The sequence below is a fragment of the Mercenaria mercenaria genome, chromosome 10 (assembly GCF_021730395.1).
Source record: "Mercenaria mercenaria strain notata chromosome 10, MADL_Memer_1, whole genome shotgun sequence".
In the NCBI taxonomy this organism is placed as follows: Eukaryota; Metazoa; Mollusca; class Bivalvia; order Venerida; family Veneridae; genus Mercenaria; species Mercenaria mercenaria.
Window position 1 is genome coordinate 4741497 of NC_069370.1, and position 18004 is coordinate 4759500.

At 32.3% G+C, this 18004-nt stretch overlaps 1 protein-coding gene across 3 annotated transcripts in view; it reads right to left on the reverse strand.

Annotated features, from left to right (window-relative positions):
- The window catches only part of LOC123559876 (muscarinic acetylcholine receptor M2-like), a 200204-nt gene that overhangs the window by 73343 nt on the left and 108857 nt on the right, over positions 1–18004 (reverse strand). For all 3 annotated transcript variants that reach the window (XR_008372560.1, XM_053552181.1, XM_045351996.2), the window contains one exon: positions 8534–8571. The gene's annotated coding sequence lies outside the window, so the exon portion shown is untranslated. The remainder of the gene's footprint in view (positions 1–8533; positions 8572–18004) is intronic.

The following is an 18004-nucleotide window of genomic DNA, read 5'->3' on the forward strand; positions in this document are numbered from 1 at the left end:
CACAAACGTAATCGGAAGTAAATAATATTTTTGTATATAAGGTGATAGTTTTTGCTTATCGTACGAGGAAAGCCTGTCACACAGGTTGGTAACTTTGTATGAAAACCATTCAGTGTTTAGAATTACTATAACATTTCTATATAAAAGTATTTTAATATTTGGTGCAGCGATTTAGAAATTTTGCATTGACTTGAACAAACATTTCATATGGCAAAACACCTAGAATAATTATTACATCAAATCGAACTGACATGTTTTTAATTACGTATTCAACCACCCAGCCAGGGTGTACGTGTACACGCTTAAATGTACCTATAACTGTTGATCATGGCATCGTATTATTTTATTCAAATCGTTTAATAAATTCAATATGAAAGGACATTTATGTAATATCCTCTATTTATACAATCTCGCCAGACATACGTATGTTTTTGACAACACAAAAAATGACGTCAGATGACCTTCAGCTTTTCCCGGAAGTTAAGAAAATAAAAGTACACAGGCTAAACTTGAAAACGAAAGTCGCATTTGCATTGGTCAATAGCCAGGGTTCACGCGCAGGCGTCACCCCGTCTAAATGTATGCTCGTGGACTTTTTTTGACGAACGAGAAGTCAATTTTCAGCAATTTCTAACGATTTGAAAATACCTGGACTTTAGCATAACATATCAGCTTTTCATCTATCAAAAAAAAAGAAAAAAAAAAAATTGACCTCGGAATAAACACAAATCCCAAAGGGGTGCGTAACGAAGCAATGGTATATGGAGATTTTTGGAACTTCGTCAAATCGTTCAAAAGGTCCTTTTTGATGATGTCTAAAAGTGTCAGTATATACCTCGGATGTCAGATATTTCCGTATTTGAAAGCTGCAGACCTAGTCATTTCAGAAATATTCTCAAAATGAATATCGTTTCATAAATGTTGATTCTACAGAAGCATGAAAGGGCCATCAGACGCTAATACGTTTAATTATGTTACGGCCGCGGAACGATATGAAATATGTAAAAGCAACATAAGTTCCTGGAGATTTTAACACGCCTGAGAGATACTTAGGGAAGGGTTTAAACAACAAGGCAGTTAAAGTGTGTCTGGCTTTTTTGCAAAAAGAAGCTAAAATGCAGTAAACGTGCTGTTTTAAACCAATTTGTATAAAGGTGTTGTGATTCTGGATAATAAAATTGTAATCGTTTCATGTCCAAGTTGATGCTGGAAGATAGCAGGCATGTTGTATTTATAGTCTTTATTGCGATTTGTGTAAAAACAAACCTCTATCTGCCTAATTTCAGATATAAAAATCCAAAAAAAATTTAAACATTTGCCACATCTGGTTAAAAGAAAATACACTGAATGCAATTTATTTATAGTAATGGCCAAGTATTACAAAAAAACTTAATGACATTCATTGCGTCTTCTTGTGGCTTCTCTATGATGACCTTTTTGCACTTTCTAAGATATGTTTCATTTCAGTTGTTACTGTTATCGATAACAATACACGTTATCTTTTCTATAAGAGATTTCCAGAACCTAGATATATTAACATTTATATGTTATGCAAGTCAATTTATGACGTGTTCAAATTATATTTGCCTGGAGGATCAGAGTTACAATGGCCAGAAATTTAGATTTATACCATATGTTACTGATCCAGTTTGGTTTACACTGATTATCAATCCCATGAATTAATGAAATATTTACAATATAAACCACTTGACAAATTAGAAAATTTAATGTTATTTCAATTTATATAGAGAATTTAACCAACCTTATCCAGGGTAAATATTTTTGACTTTAATTAAGTAAGGAGTATAAAGAGTATACTAGAATAGAACAGATTTCATAGGAATAAAATAACAGATTAAACTGTAAGTTTTTTTTGTGTAAATAACATGTATCACAAAATATCGTTTTTTAGAGACTTCAGTTTCTTTAATATATTCCACTTAAGCCGGTGCTAGGACTTCAAAGGTGTTGCACATTTCGTTACATTTCATTAACAGAAGGCATCAAATCCAGTCTGCTATAATGTTTCTTGATTGCTTCCGAATGATCTTTTCACAGATTTAATTTGCAACTCAAAAAACATTATATATAGTTTTTCGTGGTTAGAATGCTGAATTCTGAAAATACAATACGGTTCAATTTATAATATAATGTCATGCTTTTTTATTCACAAAAGACCCTTCTGCCCTCCACCCACCACACCCCACCCCAACCTCATCTATGAAAAAATGCTTGAACTCGGAATAAACATTTATCTACAGTAGTCCGTAGTAACGGAGCAAGGGTATGTGGAGATTTTGAAACTTCGTCAAATCGTTCATCGGATGTTAGATATTTCCGTATTTGAGAGCTGCACACCTACATATTTCAGAAAGAGTTTCAACATGAATTTCGTGTAATAAATGTTGATTCTACGGAAGCCTGAAAGAGCCATCAGACTAATACGATTTATTAAGTTACAGGCGCGGAAAGGATATATTTTGTTAGTTAGCAACATCTCTATGCAAAATACTGGTAACACATTAAAAACTCAAAACCAGTAACTGTAGTTTTTTAATTGCTGACAAGATGTTACTAGATGAAAGTCAAATTAAAAATCTGACAACGTGGTCAAATTTCTTTTTGAACTGTATAAAACAAGGGGGGTATTCGATCTACTCCTTACCATGGAAAAAAAATGGCGGCCAAAACTGAAAACGTGAGTTTTTCTTACTTTTTTGCTTTTTCAAGGATATCTAGACAATAACACATGTCTATCAACCTGCTCCACTGTTTTCTCTATCTACCGGTACCTTTCCCTTTGGAAACAGCACTTTAGTTTGTCTGGAATGCTGGTCATGAGATTTGAATCGATGGAAAATCCTCCGGTAAACACGGGATAAGGAATAGTGCGACTTGCAAAAATGGTCTTTTTTACCTAATATACTGCAGGTTGTAAGCTATTTTTCTGATTTGAAGGAATATTTCCACATACTTATCTAATACTGTTAGTTTTGCGCAGATCATTGTTCGTATTTTCACAAAAACACAATTTTTGTCCGATGGTAAGGAATAGTGTGCGAAAATTAGAGGATAAGGTGCAGTGCAATTTTTTCAAAGGGATTTTACAGTTTTCTCACATCGTTTCTGAAATAACCAGTAGCCATTTCTCTACCATGTAATAATTAAAGAGGTCTGAATCATGATCCTGGCTGTTAAACTACACTTATACTGTAGGTGAACCATAGTGTAAACCCTCCTATCGTTAAAAGTCGTTAATGACGAACAATCGAGTGTTCCTTATCGTGCTCGTTTAAAAATAGGCCCCAGAAGCAAATTAAACATACTATAATGCCAATGAATTATGTGTTTATACTTGTTACCTAATGTCAATCGGATTTATCAGATCCATAATCCAAAAAAAATGTACTAAAGACAATTTAAAATAATACATACGTTACTGACGCCATGCGCAATTTTTATACAAAAATTCACAACGCTTGACCGCTTTTATAGTTAATGACGGATTTTTTTAGTAAATGCAAAGAATACATATTCCCTAATTATTAATAACTGCATCATAATGTGTATGTTTGTGTTTTTACGATTCCTAAACAATAAAACAGATATGACGCCGATGAAGGAATACTTAGGTTATGGATCTATCATACTATGAATATTTGAGCTTGACATACAAAGAATAGCGTTTTGGTGTCTTTAAAGGTTATTTCTAGTTTTGTTTCAATAACATGTTATAACATTTGATACAAGATATACTTAATAGTGATTATATTTTTCACATTAAACTTTCCTTATGTAAAGATTCCACTTTCGATGATACAAACGTTACCTTTATTCTAAGACATTGAAAATCACAGCATTCATGTTGAACTAAGAGTAGTTTTTTCACGCCAAAACAGTGCATGCATTTTCAATAAATCTATTATGAAGCAGAGGTCCTTCTTAATTTAAATGGCATAAGAAATGGCAAAATGATATGTGATCGATACAAACATTACTAAAATAACATAAACAAATAAGTGTCACTCAGTTTTAATTGACAGTGTCATCAGTTTGTATCGTCTACGTCATAAGTGCAGATTTCACACATTTAAGTTGCATATTTGTCCTTGAAGACGTGTTTTCTTTTTATGAAAATGTTCAATGGGCTCCGCTGGTAATGTTCGGTTTAAATAGGAAGCTAATTTGATATATCTTAAAGTAAAACCTATTTGTGATTATATGACAATTACATTTTTGTTTCAGTTATATTTATGTTGTTATAAATATTGAGTACGCCATAAACACAGTACAAACTATCGATTACATACGTTACGTATGGGTAACGTATGTATCCTTTCATACTTGATATCTTACTGACAGTCCATTTTATACAACATGAGGCTTTTTTTATTTTTTGAAGTCAAGGTTCCAAGATAAAACGCTCAGGCATTAAATAATTTGCTGAAAAGTTTTGTTTTTATCACTATTTTTGTTTAAAACATGTCATGCAAATTCTATTTTTAAAATCTGAAAATATATGCTTTAATATTAATTTCTTGTTAAAAAGGTTTTATTTACAGAATTGGTCGTATGTCATAAAGATACATGTTTGACATTTTTTAAATACAAAATGAATGGAAACAGCATACCCGTGGTACCCATAGCACAGGATCGGTAACGTATGTATCAATACATATGTTATTGGTGTATGTGTGCGTATATCAGTAATAATAACTCACTGTTGACTTGTGGCGGGTTGCACATCAGGTTAACATTATTATAAAATCGAGGGCTGAAGTCTGAAAGGTGTATCGTGAACGTGAGAAGGCTAAAGGCAGTGCAATCCTTTAAAAAGAGAGAATCAGACAGTGAAACTATTAACCCCATGCTAATTAAATCCTTGGGCAAACAGAAAAGGGAGGAGAGAGAATAAGAAAAACAAAATGAGAAACAGACTTTGAGACTTCGAAAAAAAAAAACAGTACTTTTTCACAAGAAATGTATATGTCATAATATGACATTATACATTCCCTGTGAAAATGTACCATGTTTCTTTCGGAGTTTCGAGGGTCTGTTTCTTAGTTTGTTGAATAGGCTTTGGTTGTTGGAGCGCAGGCTTAACCGAAAAAGATAGTGTTTGTAGTTTTTACTAAGAACGTATGCCCCTTATATTACTTTGTTTTCGTTTCAATTAAAATTGATACCTTAAAACGAATCGCTGCCGTAGAACTGGTAACTAAAAGGTAAAAGAGCTACCTTGAATTACTGTTAAGGTAAAAATCTGCAAGTAAAAGGGCATAAAATTTTGTTCCAACCGTGATATATCTTGAGATATTTTTTACAAGACTGATGATATATTTGAAAAAGTCTTTACAGTAAAAGACAGACTTAATAAAACTGTTAACTCTCTGAATGAAATTTTATATGTAGAATTGTCGGTTTGTGTTGGTGCTTGGTTCATGAATGTGGTTGTACTCAAATAAAATTATCTTTTCTTCATTTTTTGGAAAAGTTCTGACACGGTGACTTGTGATTACATTTAATTTTCAATATTTGAATAAGTACTTTTTCTTCGTGCATTTCATTTTATACAGCTTAATGTTGTGTGATTCATGGATCCAATGACAAAAGCGCTTGTTATAAGGGCTGTCACCTTATAAATATACAAGAGAACGAGATTATCAAAGCTGTCTATACGAATAATTAATTTGACAATAATAACTGATTTGAATAAATAAATATTTGTGCTTTTGATTTACAATGGTTGGCTTCAATTTGATGGCAATCTTGAACACGAACTTTGGTGCCCGAAAATGAATTTATTCGTTATTCTTAACTTGGGATACATACGTTACCATCAGCATATTTCTGATCAGATGGTAACCAAGATTGTAAAGTCATATTGTGCATAAGATTATGCTAATTATATGTCAACGGTTTTACTACAAAGGTATAACCACAATATTTGTTGTTAAAAAGTATTATTGTAAAATAAAATTAATTAAATTAATTAAAGTTGCATGTTTTATGTTTTGACAAGTTTGATACGTGTTATTGTTGATTGACATAAATGTTTCCAAGAAAAGCTTGATAATTAAATGCACTTAAATTCGTGGTAAAAGATACATAATGTAAGTAAATAACAATCATATTTGCCACATATTAAGCCATTACTTGAATGTATCTTTTCTCATACCCAGGTAATTCAGTGCAATGATACTTACGTTACTTTTGTAGTGCAGCTTAAGATACAAGCAGGACACATAAAATATTCAAATTGCTCTTCCAAATGTATATGTTAATGGCATCGTAAGAGTATATCTATGATTTTATGAGCTAATTATGTTTGCGATTTGCCTTTTGTCAATGTTTAAATATGTTTTGTAACAGTTAAATGTCTGTTCAATAATCTACTAGCGAACTTGCGAGGTAATATTCTTAATAACTCTAAGTCAACGTTAACTTATAATGTAAGAGTTAACCATAATTATGAAAGGTCATATACATGGTTATAGCTTCAGCCACGAATAATTTCTTGTGTTTGTGTATCCATAAAGTCGTGAATTAGTGCGCCTAAATGTCGCATAACGTATGTATCTTAACGCAAAATTACAAAGAAGAGCGGTATACTTCAACAATGCATAACACCTAAACAAGTTAAGTGGTGTTGCTGATTTTTCACTATCTTTAGTAGAACACTTTGTATTTAAGTAGGTTTAACTTTTAATGGTTTCTTAAGACAAAAAAAAATATTTCAACATTTTTGTAAGGCAATTGCTTGTTATTAACGACTTTGGCGCTATACCAAATAGAAATTTATAGATACTTAAATGTTGGCGAGGGATACTATATTAAATACTTGCTAAACATTTGGCTTTCAGTACATCACGTGTCTGATAGACAGGCGGATACCTTTTAAATCTTACTACATTTAGCAAGAGATAGTTATAAATGATCACCAAAATATTATTGTAACAGACTTTTACTTGATTGTCTCTGAAAAGAGCGAAGAAAAAAGTTGCTTGAAGAAGTGAACTGCGCCTTATCCTCTTATTTTCGTACACTGTTCCTTACCATCAGACAAAAAACTGTGTAATTTAAAATTACGACTTTTAATCGGCTCCAGACTAACCATGATGGAAATATATATTGAATTTTTTCTTCTAATCAGAAAAATAGCTCACAACTATTTGAATTATAAGGAAAAAAGACCATTTTGCTAATCGCACTATTCCTTATCCCGTGTTTACCGAAGGATTTTCCATCGATTCAAATCCCATGACCAGCATTCCAGACAAAATACAGCACTGTTTCCAATGTTAAAGGTACCGATAGATAGAGAAAACAGTGGAGCAGGTTGATAGCCATGTGTCATGGTCTAGAAATCCTTGAAAAAGATAAAAAGTACGAAAAACTCACATTTTCAGCTTTGGCCGCCATTTTGTTTTGGTGGTAAGGAGTAGATCGAATACCCCCCTTGATAAAATTGAAAGATGAAATTTTGTCAAACATTCATGCTCGAACTATGTTGAATATACGCCTGATCGCACCATCTGAGTTATTTTCGCTGAATCTTTTTCCGATTGTTCGTGCATCTGAACTCCCCTAGGGACTTCAATCCCCATTTAAATTTAAATCCGGTTTCCTTTAACGAGAGATTACTACCACAGGCAAACGAAAATCACGTGAACGGAAGTTTGTTAATCAGGTAAAAACCATGTCGGAAAGAAGACACATCTTTTATTATCTTGAAATTTCAATTTTATCATCCAACAGAATTTGTTTAGTAAGGTTTACATTTTATTATTTTCCAGAGCTTAAAATCTTATGTATTGATTAAGGAAGACATAAATCTTTGTGACTTTCACAGCGTTTCAGAAGTTTTTACTTTTTAGGAAACTGAAATAAAGTCCCCGCTGAGTTAAGCTTTAACATCAGTGATAAAATATCATACTTAATAAAGTTAAAATATATAAAGGATAAGTCCAAGGTCTCAATACACCAATGTACTGAATAACTTGAAACATAATTGTGATACTGTATATAATTTTAATTTAAAGTGCACTTTTATATCTTAATAAACTGGTCTTTGTGAAACATAGACTATTGCTGCATTATTCTCTTCCATTTTGCCGCTGGTATATAGTTATAATATGTAATTTCATTTGTTCCATCAGCCGGAACAGACATTCTATCATAAAAATGTTTTTCTTGTCACTTTTCGGGGGGTGTTTTAACAGGTTAACAGAGAGATTCTCGGACTCACGTGCTGTTAAAACATCTTTTAATATATGCACGTTCCGTGGCAAAGCGTAAACGTATTAACGCCCCAAAACGGATAATTCGTTAGCGCATGTTCATTTCGTGCTCAGAACCGGGTCAGGCACCTGCCAATCCCTCGGGATTCTGCTGATGTTATAACACTAACAAAATGCGTTATCCCTACAACGGAAACTGTAACCTTTTCTATAAATACTTTCTATCGAATAAAGAGTGCAAACAGAAGCTGGAGTACATTGCACTTATTTAGAATATCAAATGCAATACTTACTTATCTTCATTTTCTGTTACCCATATCATTAATCAGATCTGCAAAGAAAAGAAACAATAGTTTGACTTTAACACGCAAAAGAAATGTTACAATCTTTGTAAGTAATGCCTACTGTCAGGTAGATTATTTCACAAAGGATGGTAGTTTGGAATGAAACCTATTACATGTATCTCACTGATTTTCATGTGTTTGATATGAAGCTTTGTACGCCCGGTCTTGGTGTTCCCAGTGACACATCAACCCATTATGAGGAACATTTGTGCCAAGTAGTATTAAAATCCATTGGTGGATCGCAGTGTTCTTAAGCAGACACGGAACAGAGAATTGAGTTTTATATTGTGCCAAGTAACATTAAAATCTTTTAACTTGTGATACAAAATAGACACGACTGTTAACGTTTGACCTAACAGTGAGGCCATGGCCTGTGAAGTTGCGCATGACACCTCTCTTTGCTGTAGATATATAGGACGAGTTTGTAATAATAAATGAAACGTTTACAAAAACAGATTGTCTGGCAAATGTTTAAACTTTGCATCTGGTTAGAATTGTCTATCTTATTTACGATATTAATACAATTTCGTCAAAATATGATGATTCCACTTTCATAATTATCACTATATTATAATTTTATTTAAGGATAACATGGTGTAATAGCCATATTTCATATCTTGTAAGTGGATGGTAATATTTTAATGAAATTTGGTCACTTTAAAGACATTCAAAATTAAAAACGTTTCACCGAGAGATATTTCAAATTTTATCATTTTTGGGGGAGATAATCGGTATTGAAGTTAACATTGATGCCTATGGGAAATATATAATTTCTTTGATTATGAGAATCTGAACTTGAGTTTCGAGAAAATTTTGCGGTAGAAAGTTGCATTATATGATTCTGATACAAATATCAAAAAGAAATCTAAAATTCACCGTAGGGAAAAGGAGAAATTTTTTTTTTCTAGTTTTCAGGGGAGATAACTCATGAAAAAACTAAAATTATCAGGGGAGGTAATCTAAAGGAAATTTTTGAGAACTTCTGTCACTATATAACTTGTCAATATGCACCTTATTTCTATCGTTTGACATTTTCAAAGCTTACATTATCAAGTTGTATGCACGCTTTTGGAGAAATTGAGGCCTATTATGGGTAGTCATCCTTAATCAAAGTTTTTTGTATAAGGTGAAACGTTTTGTCTCTTGTGGGTTCCAATTAGGAAAATCTTGGCATAAATATGTTAGCAGTAGTAACTACAGGGAATTATTTCAATTAATTATACCTATTGTGACGACAACGATAATGATAGATTACAGCCGTAGCGATATTAATGATAACTGTCGGCCGCCTTTGTCACTTAATAAGATTCTAACCTATTTCACTGCGGATTTTGAGCTGTTTTGAATGGGCATTATGTAAAATCATTAACGGACGTGTGATAAGAAGTATAAATCAATAGCCAGCATTTTAGCTATGTTCGATTTTCTGTCTACATCAAAAGGTATCGTTGACGGAGATGATCTTATTGTTGTACATTAAGCAGAAAGTTAATTGCTTTTGTCAGTAACTTGACTTGTATCACGAGGTTTTTTAGAGATACCATAATGGTATCATCTAGCAGCTGAATTCTTGATAAGATAGCTCAAGAAAACATGCAATACATTAATAATTTAGGATTTAACGATAAGCGTATTAGCTCAACATAACATTCTACGTGTAGTTCCACGTACGATACAAAAAGTGGGATCTCCGCAGGTTGCCCAACATGATACAAATGAAAACATTGCAGGCTTTATTTGATTGAGCCTGTTCATAGTGGTAGTGGAAATACGCCAAAGCAGAACTCAGCATTTGCACATGTTAATACTACTAAAATACAATTTAGACACCTCAACAAATGTGTTCATACGGCGTGTAAAGTAAATGGAATTCCAATGATATACTAGAATGTAATTCCAAGAAAATCAGCGTATATGGTCTGCTACTGATTTAGAAACTACACCCGCCTCAGTCTAGTTACGACTAGGGTTGTTCGTCATTTGAGCCGTGCCATGTGAAAACCAATATAGTGGGTTTGCGACCAGCATGGATCCAGACCAGCCTGCGCATCCGCGCAGTCTGGTCAGGATCCATGCTGTTCGCTTTTAAAGTCTATTGGAATTGGAGAAACTGTTAGCGAACAGCATGGATCCTGACCAGACTGCGCGGATGCGCAGGCTGGTCTGGATCCATGCTGGTCGCAAACCCACTATGTTGGTTTTCTCATGGCACGGCTCATTTCATTTCTTTTGTATAAATGGCAAGTTATTTATATATTTATTATCTAATACTGCTGTAAAAATTTAGCTACTTCTGCAAATAAATTATCTTTAGTTTCATTGATGCTAATAGGTTAGGTGTTTTATAAGATTCCCCAAACACCCCTGTTGTGTTTATAACATATATTGGTTTTCAATTTATATTGGAGAAAGTAACAAGCACACCCTTGCTGTCGAACTACGTACCGGTTAAGTGCATTTTACCTACGGTTGTGCTTTATGTTATGTACAAAATTGAAGGTAACTTCTGACCTTTATATATTGTACAACGTGTCGACCTTGTCAGTCTGTCGATCCTGGCAACGTATCATGTCAACCTGAAAACTCTGCTGAGTATATGGTATAACCTTTTCCTGTTCATGTAAAGTGGAAAATCCCTCATTACCCCCTCACAACCCTAGCACCGGCTTAAAAAGGCTTTACTATTCAATGTGCTCAATGATCCCTACGGACCGGAAATAATTACAACACTCAGTCTGACACCATGGAACTTTACATGCATTATTTCATTTTGTTAATTTTAAACTTGCATCCCATGGGATTTAAGTTACAAAACAAGAGGGTTTGGCAACTTGTAAATGAATATTCATATTTGAAAAATCTAACATTATGTCTTTCTTTACAAAAGTGTAATAAGGGTTTGTCGGGCGTTTTTATTATTACCTATATAAATTCTGTAAAAAATCGGCTTGTATTTGCAAGCAGAAAAAAATCCGTAATGTACCTTTTAAATTCCGTATTGTACCTTCCGTACTGTATGCTGCCGGACTACTTTCATTAATATGCATGACCTGACATAGTTTTATAAATAGCGCACATAAAAACTTCACTTAGTTCCATTTTAATATCGATAAACATTGAAGATTTTGTTCAATTACAAAACATCAAACAAAAAGGTAGAGTTATATAATAAAAGGGTCATTATAACAGTAGCTAGATCTGGGATTTTGTATTCGGCTCTCGTGGATTTTGCAAGGTCTGATAACACTCGGCGCTTGCGCGCCTCGTGAGATCCGATCTGCAAAAATCTACTCGAGCCGAATACAGCATCCCAGATCGAGCTACTGTTATAATAACCCTATTATATTAGCTACGTGTAACTTTTGATATGGTCCGGATAATGAATTCTTTTTAAAATACAACACACTGTCTGACCGTTATTTTCAATTACTAAGAAATGTTTTGTTGAAATTCACGCTAATTTATTTTATGTTTTCCATTTAACAATTTATGTACATTTAACTGATATAAGTTTTAAATAATTTAAAAGTTATTATCATCATAATAATGATTATCAGTATTATAATAATAAATGCTGTTGTTATTATTACTATTATTATTATTTTTACTTATTACTTTTTTTTTACTATGGCCATGGGGCCTGCATGCCAACAAACAGAAGTCAAAGTTATGCTTTGACATCGCCGTCTAAACGCTTTCTAATGAATTTGATATAAGTAATATAGTGGACATAAAATAGGCCGATGCATAAGAAAATTTCTTAATAGATAAAAAAATGTTGTCAGGAAGTAACAGGTAAACATGTCACTTCAATCATTATAAGTAAGTCCGTTAAAGTAGACTGAAAATTCAGTAGACTGACGTAAATTTCTGTCTCGATATACTTTTCATTGCATATGGTATATAAACAGCATCGTGTTAATAACTGAAGAAATCATAAAAAAACTCTAACAAGTTAAGGTGTATCAATATGTTTGCTTTTCTGAAATCACCAACGGCATACACCTGCAACTTATAGCTTAACAAAGTGTTGATGGGTTGATATTATTTGTTTACGTTCTTAACAAGGTTATCAAACAAACATTTACTTGCCACTATATCACCTGATTAGTAATCGATCTGGATGCAATAAAACGAGCTTATTTCTTTCGTTAAACTTTGAATTTCATTTTCAAAATATGTTTAAGCTTCAAAGATAGGAATATGATGTATTACAATATGTAGCAGATTGAAGTCAAAGAGCACTTACCGTTAAGAGCATTACAGTGCATCGTTCTGAATATATCACAATACCGTTATCGTTAGATTTATTAATATTCCAGCATAAAATCAAATGGCACCATATACGTACGTTTCTGAGTTTTAACTTCATTTAGTCTTAGGACATGTGCCATAGTATTAAAAAATGACAGACACTGTGATAGGAACCAAAATATACAACATATTTTATTACCTAAGCAACACAGTTCATACTCATAACGAAATTAATTTCAATAAAGCTGGAATTTCTAAAAGCCAGTCTCTGTGGACGTCAGCAATGAAAATTCATGTTACATCACAAGTCAATGCGTGCGAGGTATTATTTTTGTTTTTAGACTATATCATTAGACAGAATTAATCTCTAATGCAACTAAAATGTTTTGTGTGCAGCCTTTCCCTCAAACTAGAAAGCAGTTGAAAAAAATGTTAAATGGGAAATGGGTTCGGAAATTGATTACTACAGGTACTGGTTATATAAACAACCATTGTAAACAAAGGAACTAATTAAAACTTAATTACCCATTATAATTTACCTTTCGCAAAACAACCGCTAAATATTTATACCTAGGAAATAACAAAAAATTTAATATTTCCGGAAGCTTTGACTCTCTACCGATGTGAATTTTCCATAACAAACACATTTTTTTGCGATTTTTAATCTCAATTTTCACATACAATGTATTTGATTAATTAAGTCTCATTCGATGGCTTATAATTTGCTGTACTAGTCAATTTTTATATAACACTGCAAATACAGTGTCGCTTCTATGTACAAACTTCAAACTTAATTTTCCAACTTAGGTTTACATCAAGTAAACAACATAAGCATCATTTTCATAGTTTTACAGTGGGTAATGGCGGCATATCATATTAACAAATTGCAGTTCAGTGGAGATATAGCAGTCTGATAAATGTATGAGATACTACAAAGCATATCAAATTGTGATAATGTATTTGTTCAAGCAATGTTCCAATAAATATATTAGCGTAAAAAGTTCTTAATAATTACACCGACAAATATACTTAATTTGTTCAGTACAGTTATATTTGTGCTAGAAAACAATTCTTCCAATTTGAAAAAGTTCGGATTAACATAGAAATAGCGTTTCAAATACTTTTTTCTTTCATTAACAAATTTTTGGCAAATAAAAAGATAGTGAAATTCATCTCCTAAATCATTATTACAAAAAGTACATTTTCTTTCAGAAGATGGTATTCCCTGCCATCTTCCGATTTCCACAGGTAATCTATGGTTTCTAGTAAAAAAAAAACGCATAATCAATAGACTACGTCTAGATGACAAAAGATTGATGTAAGCGCTTCTATGAAAATTAGTTTTAATAGCTTTGTAAATATTAGTGCTTGATGTAATTTGTATATCAGAATTCCATTTCATTTCTGTATAAAAGCTATCTCTAAATTTTTGACAAACTGACTCAATCAATCATTTGTCATTTAAAAAACCCTGACTATACCATACACCCGAAAATCCGGATGAACATAATAAATATTTAATATTGTCGATCCACTGGGACATTACAGTACCTGAAATATTCATTTCATATATCATTCTGTAAACTTTACAAGATAATTTTTTCAGTATTTTCATTAGAACATTTAATAAGTTTTGTCCAAAACGACGTAACTCTTCTGTAGATATCAATACATACTGGAAAGATACCAAGTTCACCATATATCATATATGACGGTGTTGACTTCTTAAGTTTAAAAATATATTTGTAAAATTTCAACTGAACTTTTTCAATACAATCAACATTTCCAAAACCCCAAATTTCACAACCATACAGTAATACTGGTTTTACCATCTTATTAAAGAGATCTATTTGCAGATCATATGACAAATTAAGGGGTTTAATTTTTTTTCAAAAAAGAAAACAACGCTGTAGAAAACTTACAGATTCATAATTATATGCTATCGAACTGTAGATATGTGATATCCTATATAACTGTAAACTCTAAATTTCAGATATTCAGTCAAACTGTAGATAAGTAGATGTAAGATATTCTATTAAAATGTTGATACCAGATATTCTATCAAACTGTAAATATCATATATTCCATCAACATAGTCTTTTATATTGTATATATCAGACATTCCAAAATGAAATTAAGAGCCTGTAAGTCAGAATGCTTTTTTTAAATTATAGTATTTAACTGGAATTGTTATAATTTAAAAGGTTTTAATCAGTTTAAAGATTGTCACGTTACACACTTTAATTTAACCCTTATTTATTTCATTTGAAAAGATGGGTATGTACACTTGCATACATATAAAGAAGCAAAGACTGTGTTAGCAACCAACTTATTCTTAAAGTATATTTGATAGAGGGTAGGGTAACACAGCTTAAAAATGAAGAAAACCATATCTCCGGACAAACCTCTCGCTGATTATAACGTGGCTAAAATGCCTCTGAATTAAGTATACGAGTAATGACGAGTATTTTTTCGCCCGTTATATAAGCAAATTAGAATGAGAGAAAGCGTTTCCACCCCATTTAATCGAAATCAAACTTGAAACAGAAACTAAAATGGTAAGAAACATTAAGTTATATTCAAACGTCAGACTTTCTTTACCGCATTACTTCAGATTTTGCATATACTATGGTGCCACCATATTTTTGACGTCAAAGAGTTTCTTGGTCTTTACATTCAGTCTGAATATTTTCTCACGGCGGCCCATATCCCTACAAACCGCAATGCACTGTACAGTTAAGTTTCTGACCTTAATATAAAGTGACACATCTGCATTGAACGCATTATTGTTTCAATCATATCAATATCAACATCTAATCAGAAAAAACCTACAAGTGTCAAGACATAATTATGAAGAACAGAGGTAGACATAAATTGTTAGAAAATCGTTATTGCATCTTACAGATAGAATTATTCTGAAATTTTATGAACTCTAGCCAGTATGTATTAACTTTCCTTTTTTCTGATACCTTTAAGAGTGCTCCTCTCTTATATGTATGGACTTACACGAACTTCCCTTACCATGAAACTAGATAAAAATCCTCTACCAGAGAAATTTAAGTAACATTTATATTATTACAAGGAACTATAAATTTGATGTATTTTCAGCGTATTTGAGTCAATGTTGTTTTAAAATCTGTCCTTTGGGATCATAGGGCAAATTCAAATTGATCGTGTTTAAAGTGATGAAATAGGGGGTTTGAACATATCTATACATTATCATGTCCTTTTATGAACAAATTGAATTGAATCGAGCCTGTTACCAATTTGCTTGGTTGCATTGTATGCTTAGCTTAAAACAACAGTTTTTAGGTGCCGTGTACGGGTCTGTAATGTTACAATGGATAGGAACGCAACTCAAATTTACCAAATTATTAATAACATTTTTAATGTTCGTGTACTTACAGTAGGATTACTGTACAGCATAAGACGTTTCGATATGGACGTCAAAATTGCATTAATACCGATTTTATGACGTCATTTGTGAAGATGTAAATTTAGTCACGTGTCGTTGCACTACGCCGACAAAAATCTAGAAAGAATAGAGGTGTATGTCAAAAAATAATGTTATAAAATTTGCATCGAAAAATATGCACATGGCTTCCCGCAGAACTGAAGTCGCAAAACATTTCCGTTGCAGATTTGAGAATGTTTCTCGATAAAAATCCATTACCTGTAAGTAGGTACATCATGTTTTAATAACATTAGAGTAGCGTCTGAAATTAAATCTTGTTCCAAGGCATGAAATTTTGCACGCATCTGAGAAATATTTGTTTACTTATCAAGGAAATTAAAGCTTTTCAACATTTCTGTTAAAGAAGTTAAGCGCGTCTTTCTGACATGTATTACAATGCTTTGATTGTTCATATTTCAGAGCTTGGAGATAGAACCTCAACTTTTTAAAGATAGAAACACATTAAATAGTTCTAGAACATTCATTCTAAGTTCTTCAAATAATATATTTTGCAAAAAATGTTTTGTTTATATCACTAACTGATATATTGACATTTTTCTTATAATAAGTGTATTTGCAAAGAATGACTATGTATTTAAACATAGATATATCTATTAATTTACTTCCATTGTACTATCACAACTGAAAATGGGAAATGAAAATAGATTTAAAGACACTATGTTTTTCACCAGAGAGACAGATGAGATATATTTGTCCGATACTGATTTATCTTTGCTTTATTGCTCCCGGTGTTATTTTGAGCCAGATTGCTTAGAAATCAACATTTAACAATGCAATAATGAAGTGAAATATCACTCAGTTTTTCATAGTGGAGACAAAGCATTTTTGCTTTGAATATTGGAGTATATAAAAATGAATATTAGTACATGAATGAGATAGTCTGTTAAATGCAAATTACAACACGTACTACAACACGTACGTGTATCCAATAAAGAATACAAATGCTATTGTATGTACTGTTTCTCTCATCATTTCATTATTGACCATTCCAAGATTGTAGTTTATCTAACAATTCCATGCGCTTTAAAATTTGGGACATAATATATTGTAACGTATTTTCTCAAGTAGTATATCTTGTAGAAACAATTCCATTTTCTTTAGGTTTTGGGCAGCAGTGTAAAAGATTAAGTGGGTTTTGGGTAGCATTGTAAAAGATTAAGTGTCTATGTAACTCAATGATAGATATTATTGAAAACAAAACGTGTTATTTCATTAAAAGCGTTGATGTATATTTTTATTACATGGCAACTAAATATCCAACACGGAAAAGCCATATTCCAAGAATATATCTCCCTAAACTACATTCCATAACAAAGCACGCAAAGAACGTGCACACAAATAACACCTACACCAACACAAAGACAAATCAAAGCACTCAGACAGAGGGGGCAAAACGAAAAAAGTTGTAAATGTTAGCCGTGCCCATTCCCTAACAAGTTGATCTGCAAGGATTGGCTTCGTATCAATAGAAACAAGAGCCATGTTACACATGGCTAATTCCCACGACGGGCATATTATAATTGAAGGCTAAAGTTCCTGGCAAGTTAGTGTCTGAAAGTATTAATTTTGGGGAAAGCTTTGAAGAACCGTTTAGTTGTGGTCCGCATCAGGGGTTTTAAAGTTAATCTTAAAAAAAAAAAAAAAAAAAAAAAATGCAAGTCCACACAAAAATCTTTATCAGGTAGAAATTG